Below are 25,506 nucleotides of genomic sequence, written 5' to 3'. Positions count from 1 at the left end.
TACAGCAGGTCAGGGCTGTTTGCAGCTTGGCATCATGCTCTTATTTGCCCAATTTAAAAAATAGAGTATTTGTCTTTATCCTCCAGAGTATTTTCATCTTACAAATCATGCATGGGCCATTTTAGAAAAGAGAAAGAGTTTCAAAAAGGAAAAATAACCATCTGCTGTTTTCAATTTTGCTACCTGGAGATGATCGTGGCTAATTAATGCTAATGACCATTTTCACCAGCTTCTTCCTGTGGTGATCTGTGTTTCAGGTATAGGGGTTACACGTGTCTGTGTGGGTATGTGTGTGTGTATATCACACATACATATCATATAGATAGGTACCAGGAGAGATTATATGTGTATGTATTTTTCTAGTCTTTAGGTAACGCCTATTACATTTTTTGCCACTATTAATCCATGTAAACCTCACTTTCCTGGTTTCTATACCATATTCTGCTCTCTACCGAATTACTGATCATTTCATGGGAACTCCTGGACTCACTTCAATAACTGTGAGGTCAACATATTGCTAAATATCTTGCACCTGAGTATGTAATTGAGATAAATACACTTAACAATGGGAAGAACCATCCAACTGCGTCCCTTGGGGAAGAACTCTGAGGGCAGAGAGGTATTAGTTTACTCAGGCTGCCATAAAAGATTACAGTGAAGGTTGGCTTACAACAACAGAGATGTAGTCTCTGTTGGGTCTGGAGGCTAGACGCTTGTTGAAATCAAGGTGCAGCAGGGTTGGTTTCTTCTGGAGCGTCTGGACAGAATCTGTTCCATGCTTCCACCCTTCTATCCAGGTGCTTCTGGCAGTCCTTGGCATCTTTGGCTTCTGGATGCTTCACAGTCTCTGCCCTCCTGTGGCCTTCTTCCTATACATCTTTCTTTTCTCATCTGATAAGGATGCCACCTCATCCACAGGACCTTATCTCAACTTTACTAAGTATTTCCACAGTGACCCTATTTCCAAATAAAGGCACATTCTGTGTCTCCTGGTGGACAAGAGTTTGGAGAAGACACTCTTCAACCCACACCCACTGGTGGAAGTGCTGGAACGACACCTCTCCACCCAGCAAGAAGAGAAAATCAGTAGGATTTGGCAAACGAGGTCCCATTGGCCAGACTTGGTCCACTGCCTATTTTTGGAGACTCAGCCACACTTATTAGTTTATCGATTATTTGTGGCTTCAGAGTTGAGGAATTGTGGCAGAGACCTTTAGACCTGCGAATCCTAAACTATTTGTTATCTGGTACTCTGCAGAACAACTGAGCCAACTCCCGACTCAAGGGATGCAAGACGGATGATTGGCAGGATATCTCGTCCCATTTGTCTGTCTGAGTCTTGCTGAAACCAGAGGAATTGCGACAGATGAAGAGATCGTAAACGCAACCAAGTGGCGCTGCTTTTCCTAATCACAGCTGCCGTGCTGCTGTGGTTTTTACTGAAGCGGATCAATACGGCTTCGGGCAGTCACTGTACAGCCACTGCCATGGGGAGGTGCACTTCTTGGCCCACATCAGCAGAGCTGATCCAAAGCAGGTTGACATTCTGCGGGAAACTCAGTGGCATACATTTACTTGCCACCTTAAGGCGGTACTAACTACCCAGAACTCTGCCAGAAAACGGTCTTTAAGAATCATCTTGCTTTCTTGCTATACTGTAAAGCTCCGTATTACTGCACTACACTAACGAAATCATGTGAATGGGACATGGTGTGTAAGAGGTGGTAAAGCACCATCAGCAACCTGGTGAGACACGCACATCCCACAGGGTGGGGAAACCGCCCAAGGATTCACACACCTGACATACTGGTGAGGTCTGGGGTGGAGGGCGGGCAGCAATGGTCTCTCTATACAAAACAAAGAAAAATGTAAGAAACGTTGTACCTCGTGCAATAGAGAGAATATCAGTGCAAGTCTCTAGATTTCTGATGAAAGGTCATGCCTTCCACAGCAACAATAAATAACTTTCTGTACCATCGGATTAATGCCTAGTCCACTGTTAGATCCCAGTAGAGGCTGAACACTTGACCCTGGGCTACTGTGTGTTTGTGTGGCTAGACCTGTCCAGTAAAAGCTGAGTAGTTTCAGATTCACCCAATCACATGACTGAATATGCTTAAACGTAAACAATACAAATTACACACGTTCAGGTTTAAGGACCAGCGATTCAAAGCTTATGATGAGATGTTGCCCTTGGGTCCACAGGAAACCTAAGAACAGTGCGCCCAAACTCCTGTATCCCCCTCTCATATTTAACTAACAACTCTTTCTTGGAAGTACAGTCCCTAACACCTACTGACAAAGGAGAGAGAACTAGGATCAGGACCGCAAACGGGTTTGCATGATATAGTAGAGTTATAGCACAAACAGGGATCACTGTCACATCTGGGGTGTGGTGTGAGGTGGTAGAGAAAAGTCCTCCCAGAATGGAAACATGATACTGTGTCCCTAATAGCAGGAGACACAGGCCTAGGAGCTAAGGAATGGAAGGAAGACGGCCTCCTTTTGCCATCGCCTTCAGTGCCCTGCCTTAGGGATTCCAGCTCTCCAAACCTTAGGTCCACACAGATGAGGAGTCCTGATTCCCAGGAAGTGTCCTCTGTCAACAGGGCAGGTTGTTGCAATTGCACTTTGGTTCTTCTTGCCAGTGGAGTCGTGAGGGCAACTAGTCTGACCACCATAGGTGGCCTGGGTTACTATTATACAGCAGCATCTGAAAGTATGCCTAGAAGCCTGGCATCCCAGGAAATCCTTTAGCATTTCCTTCTGAATGATAACAGGATCTTTTTTTTTTTTTTTTTAGAGCAGAAAGCCTCAAAGAGGGAAGGCAACTGTGGGTTCAGTTGCTTCCTCTCCTGACTAGCAACCCAGAGTGGATAGACTACTGGTCAAGGTCAAAACGAGTGAAGTATAGAGTGGGTGTTAGAGGGAGAAATGTGAAAAACTTCCTCTGAGACTCACCACCAGCTGCAGCAATGGGGATGCAGCTTGTTCAGTTGACCCGGTTGTGTCCAGTACTTGCAGAGATTGTGGTAATCTTCGAGTGGCTCTGCAGGGGGCTGGACTTGTATCTCCACTTTCCTGGGAGAAGAGTAAGAGCATCTTTCCCCACATGTTTGAGGCCAGGTCCATTACAGTGGGAGCTGCATCCAGGGGGTGAACACGCAGACCTGAAATGATACAAGGGGTGGACTCTTATCTGATGCCCTTCTGAATACGGAGGTCCCCTCAGCCCCAGGGTCTCTTATTCCCATGACAGTCACCCTGTGTGTATGTCAGCAGCTTCACTAGGGCCTCAGCCTGTGACATGCACGTCCTGCTATACACACATTCCAGAGCTCCTCCATTCATAGCAGGTGTGCAGAGTCATTGCAGTGTTCCCTGGGGCCAGACCTGTGCGATCCTAAACTGTGTGTGTGTCTAACGTGATAGAATGGAGATGGGAGACAATGCAGAGGCCCTTTCTCCTCTGCCCAGAAAACAGTCCTGAGCTGCCTCTCACACAGCCAGCTCATCAGTGATGCACACAGCAGGAAACTTCACAACTGCCAGAGTCTTTCTCAGAGTCTGTGTTTGGGTTTTTTTCCCCCCGTCCCTCACTCTTGTCTCCAGGAAATACTTAATTTCCAAATTAAGTATCACACATAAGTCCTTGTCTCAGATTCTGTTTTTCAGGGAACATGGCCTGATAAAATGTCAGCAATTTACTGTTACATGAAACAAGCCAGGCTTTATAATATTACACAGCATATTTCCACTATGGAGAAATAGCTAGATATAGACACACACAAACACACATACACACACACACACACACAGTCAGAGAGCCATAGATACACACACAGTGGTATAGAAATAGGGGCTCTCAAATTTATATTAAAATGCTAGTTTTTTTTCCCCCAAAGAGGATAGGCTGGTTCATGAGTATTTACAAAATTTTAAACATGCCTGTGTAGTTAGAATACTTTGGGAAAATGGATGCATTTCTTGGTAAATTAGAATAAAGAAAAAACATATATGCCTTAGGTTTCTAAGGATGAAAGCAAATAGATTGAGTAGACATTATCATTTAAATTCATGTTAATAAATATTTAAATGCATGAATTGAAATATCCTTAATTCAAAGATGAGATGATGCGAGAAAGTAGAGAAAGTCTATTTCTTTCTCTTGGGAACTGAGCTAAAATTGTATAATTATTCTTTGATTTTTGCCTCATGATAACCCTGTGGCATAAGTGTCATAAATCCTTTTTATAGATAATGAAATTGTAAATAAGAAAGGTGAGCTAAATTGGCCAGCCCTGTCCCCAAAGGGCAGAGCCAAGCTTGAGATCTGTTTCTGATGGAAAGTCTATGTCCTTCTGCCCCAGAGCCTCATCGGTCCAGCTGGAGGGTGAAACGTCTACATCTCGGGCCATAATGGTTTAATCTCATGAGGCTGGGAGCTGGCATGAAAGGCCCCACAATCCGAGAGCAACTCTGGGAGTCAGGATTTGTGGTTTAGTCCTCTGGGTTTTCATAATGAGCTTTGTGACCCTGAGCAATACAGACAACCAACCAGCTGTGGCTTCCTCACCTGTGAAATGAGGTGTTTGACCTAGATCTTCTCTTTGTTGAAAACCTTGTAGCTCCAAAATGATATGATTCCGTGGATAAAAGCAACGCGGTCACACAGCTTCTAAATGGTGAGTGGAGGAGGTGAAAAACAGCCGCTCAGAGTTCATCAGAGATGGCTCAGATGTGCCTGATGCATCCTTTTCCGCCTTGATAAGGAAAGGAAGTTGAGTCATGCGCCTAAGCACGCAGAAAGAAATCTGAAAAACCCTGAAAATCAAATCAAATTAAACTGAATGGTGAAATAAAGAGAAAAGTTCCTCTGAGCTTTAGCCAAAATTAAGAGAGATGTGGAAGAAACAAGACCATCAGACAAGATAAACTGCTTTGGGCATTTTTAACGACCTCAATTCTACTGTTGCTCTTCTTCAACAACCTTGAACTGTTTTTGCCCTTACGTGCAACTGAAACACCAAAATCAGAATTAAAATGGTCTTTAAAGTCCCAAGGGAACAAATTAAATCTTTTTTTTCCTTTTGCCTTTATACTTTAAAGGATGAGAGCCATTGTCTGATTCTTCCTCAGTGGGGGGGTATGTGTAATAAACTAGAGAGTGGAAGAATTAGGAATACTCTCCAATGAATTCCTAAGGCCAGATGGAGAGGCCAGCCTGGTTCCTGTGTGACTGTCCTTGACTCATTTTGTTCTTTGTGTCATTTCCAAGACTTCCCCTCCTTGGCATATGCCAGCCTTCAGAGCTTGCTCTGCAGAGGCTGAACTTCAGTATAACTTCATGTCTCTTCCCAAGAGTTTACTGGGCACACATTTTAAAGAAGGAAGTGGACCTTTGAGTAATCATCTTTTCAAAAACGGATTAAGAGGACACATTTAATTAATATCGATTTGTGTTGCACCAGAATAATAAAAAAAAAAGCACTGATTAATTAATTTAACAGACATGTTGGAATCTACTGTCTCCTAGGAACGGAGAAGAAACTCAGAAGAAAAAATAACTTTCTTGTCATCAATCTTTCTAATTCTAGCCAGAGGAACATATACACAACAATTAACCACCATAAAACACAATGAGAAATGTGCCTCTGGGGAGGTGTTAATGAGGCAGAAATGTGTACCTATGTTTTTTCAACTTGATGTGATGGAGTTAAATTCTCCCATTCTGCTCCAGAGCAGAGGAGTGGCCCAAGCCACTTGCAAAACACCGATATGAAAATATTGTTTGCAGAACAGCAAAGAGAACCCAGGAAACTGGAGAGGGGTAGATTGGGTGTCAAGACGTCAAGGCTGTCTGGTAAACTGAGCTCTGATCGTCCAAAAGTTTTATTTGTCAAATCAAGGAGTTTGGGCTTTTCTTCAGAGTTTTCAAGTTGGTGAGTAGCCATAATTTAACACGCCCTTGAAAATGACTTTACAAGTAATGTCAAGAAGTCAACTATATTTAAAAAGATAATGGCTTCAGAAACTAAAAAAAAAAAAAAAAGTATTACTCTGCCATAAAAAAATCATTAAACAATGCCCTTTACAGTAATATAGATGGATCTAGAGAGTCTCATACTAAATGAAGTAGGTCAAACAAAGCAAGATAAATATGACATCACTCACACGGAGAATCTAAAACATGATACAAATGGACTTATTTACAAAACAGAAACAGACTCACAGACAGAGAGAACAAATTGATGGTCACCAAAGGGGAAGAGGGAGGAGGAAAATGAGGCGTCTGGGATGAACAGACACACACACGGCTGTGCCTAAAAGAGAGAAGCAACAAGGACCTACCATATAGTGTAGAGAACTACCTTCAGTTTCTCTTATTTTATTTTTTTTGTCTTTTTGCCATTTCTAGGGCCGCTCCCGAGGCATATGGAGGTTCCCAGGCTAGGGGTCGAATCGGAGCTGTAGCCACGGGCCTACGCCACAGCCACAGCAACGCGGGATCCGAGCCGCGTCTGCAACCTACACCACAGCTCAGGGCAACGCAGGATCGTTAACCCGCTGAGCAAGGGCAGGGACCGAACCCGCAACCTCATGGTTCCTAGTCGGATTCGTTAACCACTGCGCCACGACGGGAACTCCTATCTTCAGTTTCTTATAATAACCTCTAACACAGCAGAAACCGGAAAAGAACAGGTAGAGATATGCATATACATCCATGTATCTGTAACTGAATCACTTCACTGTGCACCTGAAACTAGGAAACAATAGTACATCAACTACACCACAATCTAAAACACTCAAAAACCTGTGTGCACTGTTGAGTCCTGCAGTTTCCTGTGGGACGCCAAGCACGTGCCTTAACCTCTCCACAAACTAACTTAATAAATCAGTGCCTTAATGTCCCACCTACTAACAACAACCATCACCACCACAAAGGTGGGGTTTTTTTTGTTTGTTTTTTTTTTTTTTTTGGTCTGTTGCAATATATATGCCTTTTTTAGACTGAGCTAAGGCATGGTAACGTCACGAGCCTCTGCAGGGACTGTATTAGATCCCCAGTAAATCTGTGCCAGGGTGGCTTTCCTCTGAAGAAACTGCAGGTAGTTCAGGGAGCAGAGAACAGCAAATTACCGCCAGCGCTCCGTCCAGAGCCATTGGCCCTGTGCTATGACCCCTCTCAACTGGGAATCCAGGTGCCCGGCCCTCCTTTGTCCTTGCCGCTGGGATCCCCGCCAGGCAAGGGGGGTGTGCCCCTCTCCTCAAGAGCCTGGGCATTCATCCGGGAACAAACTATTGCCCCCACGGCTCTGCCGCCCCTCATCTCATCACGTTGCACAACCTTCCGCGTCCATAAACGCTGTCAGGGTCCGGCGTCGGCGTTTCTCTCCCCAGGCTCCCCTGCTCTCCAGCACACGCCCGTAGCCATTAGTTAAAATCTTGAGCCTTGTCACTCCCTTTCTGATGCAGGAAAATATGCTCCCTGGCTTTTAGTTTGCATGTGATCATGAAGTGGTGAAAAGTTCAGCCTTTATGAGTGTCTACTGCCAATCAAACTGAGATAAACAAAGGTCAGACGAGATCAACGGGGGGCGGGGGGGGGGGGAGGCCGAAACACACAAGGATCCTGGAAACGGGGGACGGGATAATTACAAGCAGCAGCATGTATGCATTAGGTGCTGGCAGTCCCAAGGGGACGCATTAATGCTAGAGTGGAGCCGGAGGAGCGTGACAGCGATGTGACTGAGGATGGGCTGGAAGCAGGGCGGAGCAGAGACAGAGGCTGACGCGCAGAACAAGAGAAGAACGGGAAGCAGGTAAGTTGATCTGCCCTGGACTGTATGCCTCCGAGAGCTGCCGGAGAACGGCTCTAAGTAGTTTGGGAACCTGAAGCCGATTTGCAGAATATTTCACAGCGAAAATTGCCAGACCAAGGCTTTGTGGCTCTCCTGCGTGTTTCCCAATAATAATATTCAAGCCCCGCTTCACGGAGCCCTTCCTGCTTTAGTGTTTTGCATGCAGACTTCATGAACTCTTCATGGACGCGTTATCTGGTTTTTCTTCTGGGGCAGCTGAGGAGGAGGAGGACAAGTCTGAGCTCTCTCTGCCTGTGTGGTACAAGGTCTGTCCCATCGCAGCTCTTTGCTACCTTCAGGAGTTATCCCAGGGAGCTCAGAGGCCATGAGCAGGGCAGGTTGAATTGGGGCCGCAAGGAGGGAGATCTCAGTGCACTTTGGCTCATCCCGGGACAGACAACAGAAGGAAGATGAAAACATGCTTGGTCCGCATATTGGGAAAAGAGCTCTCAGGTTTACCTTAATGAACACATCAGGAAAGTTAAGGAAAAAAAAAAAAAAAGAAAAAAATTCACCAAAAAAACCCACCTTTAAATGTTTTAAGGATGGAGCTTTAAATAAAGCAACAAAGTTGATTTGCAAACCAATAAAAATGCTTCGTGATTAGCCAACTTATCTAGCTAACTACTAAGTATTTGCCAGGGATTTACTGCTAGAAAGAGTTGCATTTCTATTAGCACAAATACAAGTCTAATTGTAAATGATACTCGAATGTCATGTCTTGCACATAAAATCAAAATCAGGGAGTTCCCATCCAGGCGCAGCAGAAATGAATCTGCCTGGCATCCATGAGGTCGCAGGTCTGATCCGTGGCCTCGCTCAGTGGGCTAAGGATCCAGCATTGCCATAGGCTGTGGTGTAGGTCACAGACATGGCTTGGATCTGGCATTGCTGTGGCCCTGACATAGGCCAGCTGCTACAGCTCAGACTTGACCCCTAGCCTGGAATCCTCCATATGCCATGGGGTGTGGCCCCCCCAAAAAAATTCAAAATCAGAAGTTCCCCTTGTGGCTCAGCAGATTATGAACCCGACATAGTGTCCATGTGAGGAGGAGGGTTTGATCCCTAGCCTCGTTCAGTGGGTTAAGGATCAGGCTTTGCCATAAGCTGTGGCATGGTCACAGAGGCAGATTGAATCTGGTGTTGCCGAGGCTGTGGCTCAGGCCTGCAGATGCAGCTTGGATTTGACCCCTAGCCTGGGAGTTTCCATATACTGCAGGTGTGGTCTTAGAAAAAATGAAAATCAAATAATATCGAAATCTTTACACCACTTTCTGTGGATAGAGCTCGGCATTCATCTACAGGGCAGACATGGAGCCCTGCTGCTCTGCTAGATATTTATTCCAAAAAGCTTTCATAACTAGCAAAAAAAAAGTGTGTATAACCTTAAATACTTTGACATTTACTGAGAAGGATTGATATTACTGATACATAATAAAAAGAATGTATCTAAGACTAGAACAGAGCTTATATTCATCAGTAAACACACTCGGGTCTCGTTATTTTGGATAAGATTATGCATTAGGTGCTGGTGATAAATCCGTCCTCTGGAGAAATGAACACCTGAGCAGTTGTGGACTTGAAGGCATGACTTGCCGTTTGAATCTTGACGGTACTGACTGACTAGTGGTCACTATTTAGCAAGTCAATTAAATATTGACTTTCTCATAGAAAAAAAATCTAGGTCATAACCGTGACCTGTGGCAGAGAAGTAATAGAACCATCTGAGGTTCCCAAATAGGCTAGCAGCTCATCAAAAAGGGAAGAGTGTATTGAGTCTGGCTGAGTCACATCCGAATTGCACTCCACCTTATAAATACATCACAGCTCTCCCATAAAATACCTTTATACTTTTTTCTTCCCGTTTTATTGAGATATAATTGACATATAGCACCGTGTAAGTTTAAGATGTACAACATATGATCTGACTTACATACATCATGAAATAAGTACTGCGATGAATTTAGCGAATATTCATCATCTCATATAGATACAAACCTAAAGAAATATAAAAGCATTTTTCCTTGTAATGAGAACTCCTTGAATTTTCTCTCTCAACAACTCTCACGTAACAAATAGAGCAGTGTGAATTATATTCATCATGTTGTATCTTACACTCTGAGCACCTATTTATCTTATACCTGAAACTTTGTAGCTTTTGCCTATATTCACCCAATTCTTCTTCCCCCCACATGCCCCCTCTGGTAACTGTAAATTTAATCTCTTTTCCATGCGTTTTTTTTTTTTCTTTGCTATTCGGTTGCTGTTGCTTTTTTTAAAAGTTGTAGTTGATTTGCAGTGTTGTGCCAAATTCTGTTGTATAGCAAAGTCATCCAGTCATACATACATATACGTTCTTTTTCTCATATTATCTTTCTCATACTATCTCATGTTCTTTCCAAAGAGATGGGATATATTTGTCTGGTTGTTTTCCAGGGTGTGATTGACCCACAGCGTTGCTAGTTCCCAGTGGACCACATAATGATTCAGTCTTTCTATGTAGTAGCAAACTGACCCCCACGAGGTCTAGTCACCAATCTGTCACCATGTGAAGATACCACCTTGTTACCGACTGTATGCCCCACACTCTACATTCTGTCCCCTGGACTCATCTATCTTGTAACTGAAAGTTGTTACCTCTTAATCTCACCTCGTTCTCTGGCAAATACTTGCTCTCTGTATCTGTGACTCTGTTCATTTCCGTTTTGTTATGTTTGTTCATTTGTTCATTGGCTTTGTTTCATAGATTCCACGTATAAGTGAAATCATCCAATATTTGTCTTTCTATATCTGACCTGTTTCCCTTAGCATGACTCCGATTAGGTCCAGGTGTATTTCGGCAAATGGAAAGATTTCATTTTTGTGGCCTAGCCATGGTCCCTTGTATATGTACGTGCTACATTGTATATGTACGTGCTGCATCTTCTTTATCTGTTTATTTGTTGAGGGGGACCTAGGTTGCTTCCATGTCATGGTGGAGTAGATAAGACAGCAGTGAACTCAGGGGTGCACATAACTTTTCAAATTAGTGTTTTCATGTGTGTGTGTGTGTATGTAAACATTCAGAGGTGAATTGCTGGATCCCGTCATGGTTCTACCTTGATGCTTCGAGGAAGTATCACGATGTTTTCCATTGTACCTGTAACAATGTACACGGTCACCCGAAGTGAACGAGGGTTCCCTTTTCTCCACGTCTTCGTCAACACTTGTTATTTGTTGTCTTTTTGAAAAGAGCATTCTGGCAGGGGGGGTGATGTCTCCGTGTGGTGTTAATTTGCGTTTCCTTGGTGGTTAATGATGATAATCCTCGGTGCATGGACCTCTTGGCCATTTCTGTGTCTTCTTTGGGAAAACGCCTTTTTAAGTCATCTACCCATTTTTTAATAGTGTTGTTTGTTTTCTGGATGTTGAGTTGTATGAGTTCTTTGTATATTTTGGATATTAAGGCCTTATTGGATACATCAATTGCAAATATCCCATTCAGTAGACAGCCTTTCCGAAAGTTTCCTTCACTATGCAAAAGGTTTTTCTAGTTGGATTCAGGTTCATAAACATTTAGGATTCTTCATCTTTTTCATGAATTGATCACTCATGAAACAGTTTTCTTTCCCTCTAGAAACCATGCTTTTCTTTGCTTTCCTATAATTACTGCAGGCATGTTTTATATTCTAAGACCCTTTACCTTTGAACTTTTTACCACATGTCTCAGGTGGGCAGCGTGCAGCTGGGTCTTGCTCTATTTCCCTTGTGACTACTCATGCATCATAAGTGAAGCATTCAGTTCATTTATATTTACTATTATTATTTGCACTCTTGAGTCTAAACTGGCTATTGGGATTAATCATGCATTTTTTATTTTCAATATTTCTGATGCTTTGAGGGCTAGCCAATTTCTAGAGCTAGTAAACAACTCTGCCTGGAACTCACCTTTCATTGTAAACCCACCAGCGCAGGGCCCAAGCCACATCCTCTGGAGAGAAAGAGTTTTACACTCGAGGCCACTGTCCGTCTGCCCTACGCACCCCAGGGCCAGGTCCCAGACCCTAGGGTCAGCCACTATGTCCCAGAGTCACTAAAATTATTCCAACCAGCCGCACAGGCCTGCCTGTTCTGCCTCACCTGTTCCCTCTGCAGACCTCACCCCTAATAAACTCTCTTTCCTATGCTTTCCCCTCATTCCTCTGACCTGGTGCCTCTCTATGTGGTCCCCACTGTGTGGTCTGCTTCTTTCTCTTAGAAACTGTGAATAACAAACTGTGTTTTCAATGGCAGTTGCCTCCTCATCTGTTGGCTCTGCCATTCCTGTATAACAATAAAAACTGCGTTATAGGAGTTCCTGTCCTGGCGTGGCGGAAAGGAATCTGACCAGGAACCATGAGGTTGTGGGCTTGATCCCTGGCCTCGCTCCGTGGGTTAAGGATCCGGACACGGCTTGGATCTGGCATTGCTGTGGCTCTGGCGTAGGCCGAGGGCTACAGCTCCAATTAGACCCCTAGCCTGGGATCCTCCATATGCCTTGGGAGCAGCCCTAAAAAGACCAAAAAAAAAAAAAAAAAAAAAAACTGCGTTATAAAACCACAATGTTTTATTGGCTTTATATTAGTGCCATCTCTTCTTTCCCCCTTTTTCTGACTTCTTTTTTATTTATTATACTTTATTTCTTCTACTTCATCCCAATTATTTGGTTGGCTTATTAAACACACCACTTTGTTTAACTTTAATGCTTGCTCTATGATTCACAATATACATCCTAAACTTATAACAGATAACTTTAAATAACTTTATACCCTTTCGCATGCTGAAATTTAAACAGCACACGCTCACGTTTGTATTTAGTTATTTCTTTTACATTTTTCTTTTAAATACGTTATAAAGCACAGAATACAATGTTATTATAGCTGCTCTTGATAGTCAGTTTGCACTCACAGAAATTAAATTTTTTTAGAAAGATACTCTTTCATTTTTACACACGAATTTATGATTTCCTCTTTTCTTTCTCTAGATTCAAGGTTTCTGTCTGGTATAATTTCTCTTCCCACCAAAAGTTCCTACAGGGTGCAGTTCTGCGATGACAAATGCTCTTTGCTTTTGTTCTGCTGTCTTTCTCATTTTTAACGCCTGTGTTTACTTGATAGAGAATTGTAGCTTGCTAGTTTCATTTGTTTGTGTTTTCCTCTCAGCTCCCTCCACGCTGTTTCACAGACGTCTGCTCTTTCGTATTTCTAATAAAAGTCAGCTGTCATTCTATGCTTCCTGCTCCACCCCGAGTGTGTAAAGCATGGTGTCTTTTTCTTCTCTGATTCCTTTGAGATTGTCTCTTCATCACTGGTTTTCAGCAATGCAATTTTGCCGCTTTGTGTTTATTCTGTGCAGAATTCAATAAGCTTTTTGGATAATAGGACTAACATTTTTCATCAAGTTTGAGAAAATCGTGTCCAATCCTCATTAACAGATATTTGACTCAATTTCTCTCTCAACTTCTCTCCTTTTAGAAACATGAATATTGTCCCGCAAGTTACAGAGCCCTTTGGACTTTCCAAAAACCTTTTTTTCCCCCTATAGTTGATCGTTTAGACTTCATCAAAATGTAAAACTCTTGCTTATGAAAACTTAGCATTGCAAAAATTAAGATATAACCCATAGACTGGAAACTATTCACAGTGCATATATCTGCCAAGGGACTTATATTTAGATTAAATTCTCAGGAGTTCCCGTCATGGCGCAGTGGTTAACGAATCCGACTAGGAACCATGAGGTTGCGGGTTCGATCCCTGCCCTTGCTCAGTGGGTTAACGATCCGGCGTTGCCGTGAGCTGTGGTGGAGGTTGCAGACACGGCTCAGATCCCGCGTTGCTGTGGCTCTGGCGTAGGCCGGTGGCTACAGCTCTGATTCAACCCCTAGCCTGGGAACCTCCATATGCCGCGGAAGCGGCCCAAGAAATAGCAACAACAACAACAACAACAAAAAGACAAAAGACAAAAAAAAAAAAAATAGATTAAATTCTCAGATCAATACTCAAGGAAACCCAGTGAAAACAGGCAAGAATCTTGAATAGACACAACACTGGGATCTATATGAAATGCCAAGAAATACGGGACGGGGGATCAGCATTATTGGTCACAGGGAAATGCAAAGTAAAACCACACCGGGATCCTGCTTCTTATTCCACCAAAATGAAGAAAATTAAGAATGACAACAGCAAGTAACGGCAAGGATGTGGACCAACTGAATTTCTGTGCTCTGTGCTCGAGGAAAGAGCACAATGACTTTGGAGAACTTTAGCTATTTCATTATAAAATTAAACATCCATCAGCCCATTGGCCCGGCAGGTCACTCTCAGTGGAGGGCAGGGACGGGCTTGGCCATGAGGAAAAGGTGTTGGGACAGGAAGTGGCAGCGATTTGTCATAGAAGGCCCTGGTTCGGGCATCACTGGGAAACTGCAAGGCTACTGAGAGACCCAGGCTATGCTTAGACATGGCTGTTCTGTGCTGTGTAAGCAGCTGGGAACTTCCAGCTTGTTCAGAACTAACATGCTTTTGTTTCCCATTTTATAACCATGGCATTCCCAGGGCTTTGCTTCACTTCCTCACGTGGCTGGCATTCTCTTTAATCAGTTCAGTCGCCACCTCTTCTTGGAAGATTTACCAGCTTCCTTGTCTAAGTTCTAGAACCTCTCATTGTGTCTCACCAGCACCTTACATCTCCCGAATAAGACTTTCAGCATATGCACCACGTCTCTCCCTTCTATGAGCTTTTTGTCAGCAAATACTGTGCCCCTTGCATACATATTATTAAATCTTGCCCAGACCCTGCCATACACTGAGTCTTTGATGATTATGACTAGAATAAAAAAAAAGTCTGAAAAAAGGATTGACTGAGACTGTAAGTCTAAGATCTTGAACACTGAAGGAAGTTTTACGTGTGACTCTCCTAATTCTAATCTAATCCTAATCACTGCCCCCTTCTGTCTCATTTTACCAAGTAAATAATTATTGATATCAATTAATTATAAAGCTCCAACATCAATCCTGTACCATTAATCATATTTCAAATCTTGGATCACTATCATACAGGCAGAATTAAAATGAATATAAAATTATTTTTATAGGTGACTTCCAATCAAACTTCTTATTTTGTTCTTAGTAATTTACAAGTAAGTCAGTAAATGCATGTATTTAAACAAGTTTAAATTATGACCTTATTCCGAAGAAGTAAAAATAAAAACAAGGTACTTGACAGTGATGCTATGGCTACACCACCAGGACCGGGGAGGGTCCTTCTGCAGTCCTGCTGACAAGCTAATCCCTCTCTCTGGGTAGAGCTGAACCTTAGCAACACAAAGGCCTTACACCCTAATGCTGATGGGGGCATGGTCATTATGGCCCAGCGTATGGTGAAATTCTTTAACTGCCTGAGAGTATTAAAGCAGCACTTAACATGTCAGTTTGTCCCCCCAAAAAGTCGTAAGGAGAATTACCATCTAACTGGTCATTAGGTAAAGCCTACTCTTTAGACAAAAATTTGTACATCATTGATGCAGGGCAATACAATGATTTAAAACAAACCCTTTAACAGAAGTGAAAAAATAGACAATTATTGTGAGAAAAGATTATCTTTACTTCAGCCCCGTTCAGATTTGATATTCCTTGTTGTGAAGGAAATCTAAGAGAGGCCCACACCTCTGCAAAGAACATCTTTGCCAGCTGCCTGTAGAGTAACCGAAGTGGAAGATGGTTACTATAACCCAGGTAATAATCAGAGAGGTTTAATACTCATCGAACTGAGTCCATCGCTTGTCACGAGGCTTATGTGGCATGAGGGATCCTGCAGGACGTATTAACACCCAACCCAGAAGGTCGTAATGGGATGAGGGATGGGCATGTTGGGAGCACACAGGCGGTGCCACCTCTTCTCATCCACCATGGTTTTACTGCAGGTGCTATGCCTCCCCCTAACTTTCTAAGACAAGAAGATGCACTTGGAGTCAATGTAGACACCAAGGGAAGCAATATCAAGCCCCTTCACTGAGCTTCTTTGACTCAAAAATGGGTACGCTTATCAGATCAAAGTAATGTTGAAATGCAAGAGATGCTCTTTTCCAGGCCGTTTAGGCATCACGAAGGATGCTGGGGAAAGTAAGATATCACCTAGTTTAATAGGACACTCTTCATTCAATACCTGCCTATAAAAAGTTGATCAATAAGAGGCAAGTACAAATGAAAAGAGAAGTTTAAACGCAACCCTGTGCACAGCGGAGAACCTAAAGCGATAAGGCTTAGAAATTGCAGTCAGTTGAGTCTTCAGGGCTGACGGTAGAGACAGCATTTGTCCAAAGGTACCTAACGGTGTAAAGCTGAACCCCGGGCAGGGGAAACCACATCCATCGACATCAGACATCTTCACTGGGGCTGCGCGACGCCCGTAGACCCATTTCCCATGACAAACCCTTAGGTAGGCATTGTCTCCCCTTTGCAAATATGGAAAACTCAAAGATTAAGGTACCAAAGCTCACAAATACGGCAAAGCCTCAGGGACAGGAGTTGCAACTAGACCAGCACAAAGATGATGTTTAAGGAAGACTGCGGTGTGCCTTCTGCCTGTGAGAAGGGCATTCGGATGAAGGGGTCTTTGGGTTCATGAGCTCTGCTTCCTTAAAGGCTATTCTCTGCACAAGTTTGTGTTGCTGCAGTGTGCCCAGCCAGAGTGGGTGGGGAGACTAATGTGCCTTAAGCAGATGACACTGATGGCAGCTCCTACCAGGCGACTGATAAATTGCCAAGGTTGAGGACATGCCTCCCCCAGCAGAGCTCACTGGAGGCAGATGTTCCCCGGATTATATTCGGGAACCAGTCATTAACTTTCCACAATGAACATGGCCTAGAGCATAGGTTACACCTGTCTAAGTCTGATGATCAAAAGGAAGCAGAGAATAAAATAGACAAAACTTTTATAAGGTTCCTTCACATATCATATTGACTGTGACTACTTTTAGGTTTTGTAGAGATACGTTCCGCCTGCTTCCAACCCAGATTTGTATACACTGGGCAGTGCTCCGTATCCTGAGAAAACTCCCCGAAGTCTCCGCCAGGTCCAGTGCTGCTGACCCTTTACTTGAGCCAGGGAATATTCCATAAGGACAAAAACAATTAGAATCCTGTAACTTAGGTATTTCTTCTCCGTGTGTGCTATCGAACCACAGAGCAAAAGGTAGTGCTCGGAGGATGTAAATAAATCACTTGAGGAAACTATTTCATTGCTTTTATCTTCTTCCTAATTGGTTTTTTATTTGCCTTTAAATTTTAATTGTCCTGATTTATGTGTCTTTCACTGTGTAAGGTTCCTTAAATCCCTTGCAGAGTAGATTATAAAATATTAATTCTTTAAAGATATTGTGTCCAATAGTCCATATTTATGTAGCTACGTGAAGGGTGTGGAAGTGTGGTTATAGAGCAGCCTTCTCTCTAAATACCTAACTTTAAAATGATGAAGTGCATATATGCTCAGCTTCATCAGCCTCCCTCTGGTTACTAGGAGTAAGAGAGAGAAGACAACCCATTCTTGCTACTGCCTTGGAAGGCGTTTTTAAAAATACCTAGCAAAGCTTGAACTGGCTTTTCAACGTCTTTTTCCTTTACCTTGACCATCTGGGCATAAAGTGGAATTTGATTTAATTTCGTGCAAGACCAGTAGAAGACGGCTCCCAAGTGTTTGTGAGATTCTTATTGACTGTTCTGAAAATCAAATATCACCCCGTTTAAAGCCATCATATCAGAATTGAAATATCTGTTCCTGGAGTAATTTAAAATCTCATTTAGTGCAACAGAACTTAGACAAATACTTGTTTAATTTTCTTTCAATTAAGTCATTATATAGTTGAATCTCACCCGAACTATTGGATTATGTTACAGTTGAATAAATTGAAAAAGCTTATTTACTTTTTTGTTTAAAATCAGGGGAAAACCAATCTAAATTAATTTCCCCATTGCTTTACTTTATTATCAAATGTATGAGAGAATTATCCTGGCATGAAGAAACATAAAAACTTTCCACAGAAAGAAATATGAAATTAATCTCTCTTTGACTGAATCCATTTATATTATCCATCACTGGCTTGGTAGCCTGGTTTGACGTTCACTCAACCATTATTTGCCATCAAATAATAAGGTTCTAGGAGCATTCTCTTTGTGAATGTGTAAGCAGATTTTAAAGAGGTCAAGACAGTGGTTGTTGACCTAGGTTAGGGCATATAAGGGAAAGAGGAGTCAGCAGAATAAGAATTCTCTGCATTGCACAGGTTGAGTCCTGGGACAATTCACGCATCCTACTGTTTTGCCGTCAATAGACCTGACGGCACTTTCCTGTGCCAGACACCATGCAAGGCATCAGGAGTTCAAGGCAGAAAATGCTTTGTTGCTGTTCTCAAGTAGCTTATGTTACTGAACAGATAAAGGTGTATGAAGGGATAATCACGTGTAACATGACATATGATGGCACAGAGACATGAGTAAATTAAAACTGAAACACAGGGAAAATGCATGGAAATAAGAATAAAGATGTTAGGGGAATCTTCTCAGGGAATGAACTACTTCTGCCAAGCCGTCATGAATGAGTCAGTTTGACTCTGGCGGATAAGGCAGGAGATGAGACACGAGGAAGAGTGGCAGTGGTGTGTCTGGGAAAGGATGTGCGGTCATTGCTACTGGGGCACCTGGTTCTTGTGAGAGAATGATGCGCTCAAACCCTGGAGAGAGGTGGGAGCAAGTCAGGGTGCCTGGCCAGTCAGGAGAGTGACTTCCACTTTCACTGTGGTCTGTAAGCAGCTACCAAAGTCTTAGGAACTAAAGAAGCAGGAGCCCTGGACAGTTCTACTCAGGAGAGGAAACGGACCACAGGCCCAAGCGCCTCATGGTCCATCAATTATGACAATCATTTCAACAAGAGATAATGAGAGATTTAAAATAATAGAAACAGAAAGGGATAATACAGATCATTTAGTTATGGCACGGTTCTTCTAACACTTTGACAAAAGACATAAAAAGAGATTTTGTTTTCCTAAAACTCGTGTTTATTGCCCCATTGCGTATTTATAAATCCAGAGATAGATTTGAGATAGCTTGAGATGTCCACACTTATACACATTTAGAGAATCTCTATAAGTCTGTATGTTTGTTGACCCTACAGATGAATGGGACACAGGTTTATTTTATCACATCATTAGCGAAGCTACTTTAAAAAATGCTCTAATTCATAGGAAATTTGTATGGCCATCGGAAGGTTTCAGTGAATTGTTCAAGCACAAAATTAGTTTCCAAAGAGAAAATCTTTACAGTGTTAAGCTTAGCAAACAGTTATCACTCCGCATCCTTGAAGGAAACAGATGGTATATTCAAAGGACTAGCAGAACGACGTCTAATGACGTGACCGTGTACAGTGATGGGGCCAAGGTCAAGAGGATCAAGAGTGGATAGAAGACCCCTTGGACCGTGACCTTCATGTTCTGACCAGAGGGGCAAGGTGAGGGGGTGGTGTTCTCCAAGCTGGCAAGAGCTGTAACTTTTAAAAAAAAAAAGATTATTTAAGTACAGTTGATTTATAGTATAGTACAGTTGTGTTAATTTCCACTGTAAAGCGATTCAGTTACACACACACACAAACACACATATATATTCTTTTTCATATTCTTTCCCATTCAGTTCCCTGTGCTATACAGTAGGACCTTTCTGTTTATCCATTCTGTGTGCAATAGTTTGCATCTGTTAATCCCAAACTCCCAGTCCATCCCTCTCCCAGTGCCCTCAGTCTGTTCTCTATGTGAGTCTGTTTCTGTTTCATATATAAGTTCATTTGTGTCATATTCCGCATGTAAGTGATATCATATAGTATTTCTTTCTCTATCACACTTTACTTGGTATGATAATCTCTAGGCTCATGCTGCTGCAAATGGCATTATTTTATTCCTTTTTATGGCTGATTGGTCATGAACATACATTTTAATTTCTTTTCTGTTATGTATAACTTTTGTCTAATTAGAAAGCTCTCCAAGATAAGAGCTGTAACTCTTAAAGGAGGCAGCCAGAGAGGCGGGCCAAAGGGGTGGCAAAGAGAGATGTCACAACCCACCTGAGGAGAGGAGAGGGCAGGGAAGGCAGCACAATCTCTCCTTTCTCCAGCACCTTTGCGGGAGTATCCATGCAGGAAAACAAACCGCAGGAAAGGAAGAGGACAAGGAGTGTGGGTGACACCACCGCCAGGGCACAGAAGGTAGAGATGGGCAAAGGCAGATGGCACTGGGGGGATGATGGGCGAAGGCTGACGCAGCTCTGGGGAGGGTGGTCATGGTGACTCTTCCACGTCAGCCTGGCTACTGGAGAAGCTTGCCTTTCAGGTTTGCACTTTCCGGAAGCAAGTGATGCTGCAGATGGTGGTGCCTTTACCTTGTCCACACTCGTGCCCCTATATTGCCTTCCAGTCCCCCTGCCCAGGTCTTACTTCTCTGCCAAGTCCTCCTGGAGACTCACTTCCCACCAGTTATGGCTAGCCCACTACCCTCTGTGCTTTATTTATGTGGAATTATGCTGTTGAGTATACTGAAGTATGCCTCTAACATCTTTACTGGAGCCTTAGTGAATAAATAAAATGAATAAAGGCCTTTTATAAATTATCCTAAGAAAGAGAAACCTCAAAAGTGAATCTCCCAGGTTCAAATAACCTGGACATTAAAGATGATTAAGGGTTAGTTAAACCTATTAAGTTTTGTCAGTCTTTCACCTTCCTTCCCATCTAATCAGCCAGTTCATCAATTATCAACACACGGTGAAGGAAAATGACAGGCCAACTAAAAGAATGTTTGTGCCAAGGGGCAGGGAAGGGGGACCCAGCATCTAAAAACAGCCATTATTACATGGATTGCTAGTTGAAATAACAATAGTTTGGTGCAATAAGAATTCCTGCTTAATAGGTTTCTAGGGCATTAACTCAGCCAGTTTTATAGAATTATAGACCTTCTCCCCAAACAAGTCATCTACTTATTATTCATAATCTTCAGAGCAGTGCTTAATGTTAAACAGCCCTTAAAATACACTCAATGAAATAGTGCCTGTTTCCCCACTTTACTGGGAGACCTGAGCCCTCCTCGCCAAGGCTCTCCCCACACCCTCAGCATCTTTGCTATTATAGGAGGCACAACTGTTTAATCAGGTGTAAAGGCATATAGCTTAGCCTCCTGGAATCCAGGGTCATAAACAGCAAATAATGTGGGACCAAACAAATCACCCTCAGATTTATAATCCTGGTGTTTTGTGAGGACATGGAAAAGGAGGAACTCTTGCTTAAGTGCTAAGTACTTCTTCCTCCAATACCAACACTGTGGATCCCGAAGTACTTTCAGAGACATGGGTTCTAGAGAGCTGGGACTCCAGGCGTCCTACACTGCTTTGGGGGGCAACTGTCTGCTTAATCCAGAATGTTATTTTTTGGGGGGGGTGAAAATGGCTAATATGTGCAAAACTGATGTGTCAGATTTGATGGCTTTATAAAGACTATTTATTATACTGGATTTACAGATATATTACTAAAACACCCCAGAATTAATTTGTTGATCAGAGATATATATTGACATAGGAAAAAATTATCACTCATTCTGAACATTTAGTATGAAAAGATGGCGCAATTAACACATATGGATTTTCGATTTTGCTGAAGTGCTGATTTTGTCCACTGCTGATTTCCGGTGGTTCCTATATAGGTTTCGTGCAGGATATAATTCCAAAAGAGTTACTGACTGTGTCAGGCAGGCAAGTTCTAAGACTTAGAAGTTGAGAGCTGGGCAGGCCTGGTCATCTTTTCCTTGCTGATTCAGTCCTTGACATAGTTACACAAAGTTCTGGGAAGGCAATATCTTCTGCTTTTTGTTTCTTCTCTTTCTGCATAAAAAATTAAGGATCCTTTCTTAAAATCAACCTCTGTTTTTTTCTTTCTTTCTTTTTTTCTTTTTACTAATGCATCTTCCACATATGGAACTTCCTGGGCTAGAGGTCCAATGGGAGCTGCAGCTGTGACCTACAGCACAGCCACAGCAATGCCAGATCTGAGATGCATCTGTGACCTACACCACAAATTATGGCAACACCTGATCCTTAACCCACTTATCAAGGCCAGGGACCCCCATAGAGACAAAGTTGAGTTCTTAACCCACTGAGCCACACTGGGAACTCCACCTGTCCTTTCTAAACATAAACCCTAATTTGGATCACCACAAAGTCTTGTTTCTATTATCTGCTTTCAGAAATGATGTCTTACTCATCATCCTTTTTTACCCAGTTCCAAAGACAACGTTGTAGACACACAGTAAGCACCATGCTCTAAAATGAGATATATGCTCCTTGGTCTTGACTCTCCAAATATGCAAGAGCAGCCCACCAAGGGAGGTAGCTGACACAGCAACCTCTGTGATAGCCACACATCAGGAGAGTCCACATTGCCATTCGGATGTTCCCACTTCACCGCTATTACACGCACTTTGACACTGGATATATTAGTAAACTGTACTCCTGCCGTTTCCATGGATGCAGAGCTGGGGGTTCCCAATCCACCGCTGGACTGAACTGAGCAATTTTCTGAGTTAATGTAATTCTCAGTCACCCTTGCTTAAGCAACGGCGCTGATCACATACTGCATGAGTTGGACCTACCTTTATTTCTTTTAGTCATTAAATGTTCAAAAGTGGATGATAAATTTTCTCTACTTCAATATATTTCTCTGACATAAAAAGCACTGAAAAGGAATTAAAGTTTCATAAAAGCTCTAATAGGCTCTGTACGTATTTCCCTGTCAGAAAAGCTGTTTTTAGTAAAGACTTCTAGGATATTCGGTTCCAATCAGTGTAAATTTAAATATACTCATTTCAATTCTCACTCTCCCTTCCAGCTATAAATCTGGGGAGACCTACATAATTAATCTGATCTCATTCTCAATGTAAGATCAATGAGAAAGACATTTTATTGATATTAAATAGAAAATTACACTAGGTGATTAAATTAAATCTCTGGATTGGAAGATGTAATAATAGCATTAAGTCAAATTCTGTCACTTTAAATCAAGATATTTAAATGTAAACTCCTATTGGTCAGGGAAAGATAAAACTACTTCCAGGATGATTTTTCATGCCCTGTACAAAAAGAGAGAGAATTTGCTGGTGAAGGAAATGGAAAATTTTTGCATATCTGTAGGTAGCCAAGGTCACCTCTAAATGCAAATCATCATACCTACTTGTTTCACACTGCAAAGTGACCCAGTCACATATATAGATATATATGTGTGTATATATATATATATATATATTCCTTTTTTCATTATATCTTCCATCACGTTCTATCCCAAGAGACTGGACATATTTCCCATGTGCTGTACTGTAGGATCCCATTGCTTATCCATTCTAAGTGTGATAGTTTGCATCTACCAACCCCGGTCGGCAGCAAAGACTGTGTGAGCAGGATAAGAGACAATGGCCTTCAACCTTCCTTTTAAACCAAGCCTTCCTCAAGATCCTTGCAGGTCTGACCTTCTGAGATTATAACTGTCCACACCATTACAAACTTGGCTAACAATAGCTCTGCTGCGGTATCATGGGACAGACTGAAAGTTGAAAGCGAAATCATACCTTGCATATATGTGCTATGATTTTCCAAGCAAATTAACCAAGCCAACCATGAACAGAGATTAAGTAAAAACCCTTGGAGCAAAAACCCATTTACAGCCATGTGTTTTAGATAAGACCACATCAAAGAGATCTGACACTAACTTAGCGTGGGTTAGGGCTCTAAAAATAAGCCCGCTGAGTGTTCTGGTGATTTTCCTCGTTTATAAATTCTGACCATACTAGTAAGACTGTCTTGAGACTAACTGGCACCCTCAAAACTTTAGGAGAACCCTTCCATGGCGCCCCTCATTGTTGGGGTGCCCTCATTTCTTATGGCGTGTGCTGTCTACTGCAACAACTAAGACACCTAAATGTGTTTGCCTCTAGGTGTGTCACTCATGGTCTTTGTTTTGGGAAGGATTTCAGTTTTGAAACAACGAGACTGCTATGAATATTAAGTAAGTTTATGCACTTGGTACAATGTGAGGTGTAACAACATCAGATATCCCTGCTGGGCAGTCATCCGTGTGTCATCTCCGAGCCCCAAAGCATCTACCTTCCTTGCCCCGCTTTGTTGTACTAGAGCTGGACCCAGTACTTTGCTGTACTGGTAGCTGACCCAAGGCTGGCACTATGCTGTGTTGTGGGATGCCCAGGGTGTGCTCTGCCATTGCAGCAAGAAGTTCCCGGCCTTTGGGCTCAGTCTACACTTCCATGCTCTCTGTGACAGGGCCTGCAGTACCCACAGCAGAAGGTTTTGTGCTCACCAGTTCCAGCTGAAGTGCCTCTTCTCTTTGGTCTCACCCCACAGCTTATGGACAGATCCAGACAAGGCAACCAGCCAACTTCTCCACCAGCTCTGGGCCGCCATCACACCCTTGCCAACAAGGTCTAAAGTCCAGCCTTGAGGGATGGAGCCCCCGCCCATCTACTCCCTCTGGAGCTCTCCTTTAGCCTTCGGGTGTTCTCAGAGTTCTCTTTTATTCCTTCCTTCACGGTCAGGCAGGAAGCTGGAGAAGTAGCTGAAGGGCTTCTCACAGGGTTGTACCCCCTACCAAAGAGAAATGTTACCAGTGAGTAGTTCTCTACATTAAAATTTCCCCATTTAAATTACTGATGTGTTTTTGCTCTCCTTGACACAACTCTGAATAATGCAGCCACTTCTGCACTGAAATACTGATTGTTCAAAGGGAACTGTCTTCACATGGATTCACTTCCAGACTTCTTGGTATTGCTTACATTTTTGGGCCTCTTCTGACCAATGAGACCTCAACACTTAACTCACACCTTATGTGCAGCTATCTTCAGTTTTAACGCCCTTCTATTTCTTACCTTAAAATTCTTTTGCCAAGGCAATAGTTTGGATCAGATATTTTTCTTCAAGCCTGGTTAGGGGAATTTCTGGCAAAATGTTAATTAACCTCAGCTCCAAGAAATGATGCTTAGGAATTTCCACTGTGGCAAATCAGGATCAGCAGTGTCTCTCCAGCACTAGGACATAGGTTCGATCTCTGGCCAGGCATAGTGGGTTAGAGGATTCAGCATTGACATAGCTGCAGTGTGTAGGTCACAATTGCAGCTCAGATCTGATCCCTGGCCGGGGAACTCCATATGCAGCGGGGCAGCAAAAAAAAAAAAAAAAAGAAAAAAAATGATGCTTATCCTTGTGATAACATTCAGATATTGCTTACTCTGTCTTGTCCCTTCTGCTTGTCAGTACAAATAATATCTTTCTTCCTGATGAAGGAATAGATAGTCTAGGTCATGGTAGTAACGATACTGACAATAGCAACAATGTTACCATTTATGGCATACTTTATTTTCACTAAATATGTTTTTTTTAATTTCCATAGTAGTTCTACTAGTTAGGTATTATTCTATATCCATATGATAAATAGTGAAATTGAGTCTTGGAGGAATTTACTGTCTCGACCAAGATCAAGCAGCTAATAAGTTGCAGATTTGAGGCAATGTAAACCATGGGTAATTCTTCAAAATTAAATT

At 42.5% G+C, this 25,506-nt stretch overlaps 1 long non-coding RNA gene across 1 annotated transcript in view; it reads left to right on the top strand.

The window, feature by feature from the left end:
- Positions 1-7,163: 7,163 nt before the first annotated feature.
- Positions 7,164-25,506, top strand: part of LOC146400244 (uncharacterized) — a 29,084-nt gene continuing 10,741 nt past the window's right edge. Inside the window, exon 1 of the long non-coding RNA XR_014816880.1 lies at positions 7,164-7,823. This is a non-coding gene — a long non-coding RNA (uncharacterized LOC146400244). The remainder of the gene's footprint in view (positions 7,824-25,506) is intronic.

The sequence above is a fragment of the Sus scrofa genome, chromosome 9 (genome assembly GCF_054392235.1).
Source record: "Sus scrofa isolate SSC_HxYL_T2T_F1_AM1 chromosome 9, Sscrofa_HxYL_maternal_Yorkshire_Landrace_v2.0, whole genome shotgun sequence".
Lineage (NCBI taxonomy): Eukaryota > Metazoa > Chordata > Mammalia > Artiodactyla > Suidae > Sus > Sus scrofa.
This window is presented reverse-complemented; position numbering and strand designations above follow the sequence as displayed.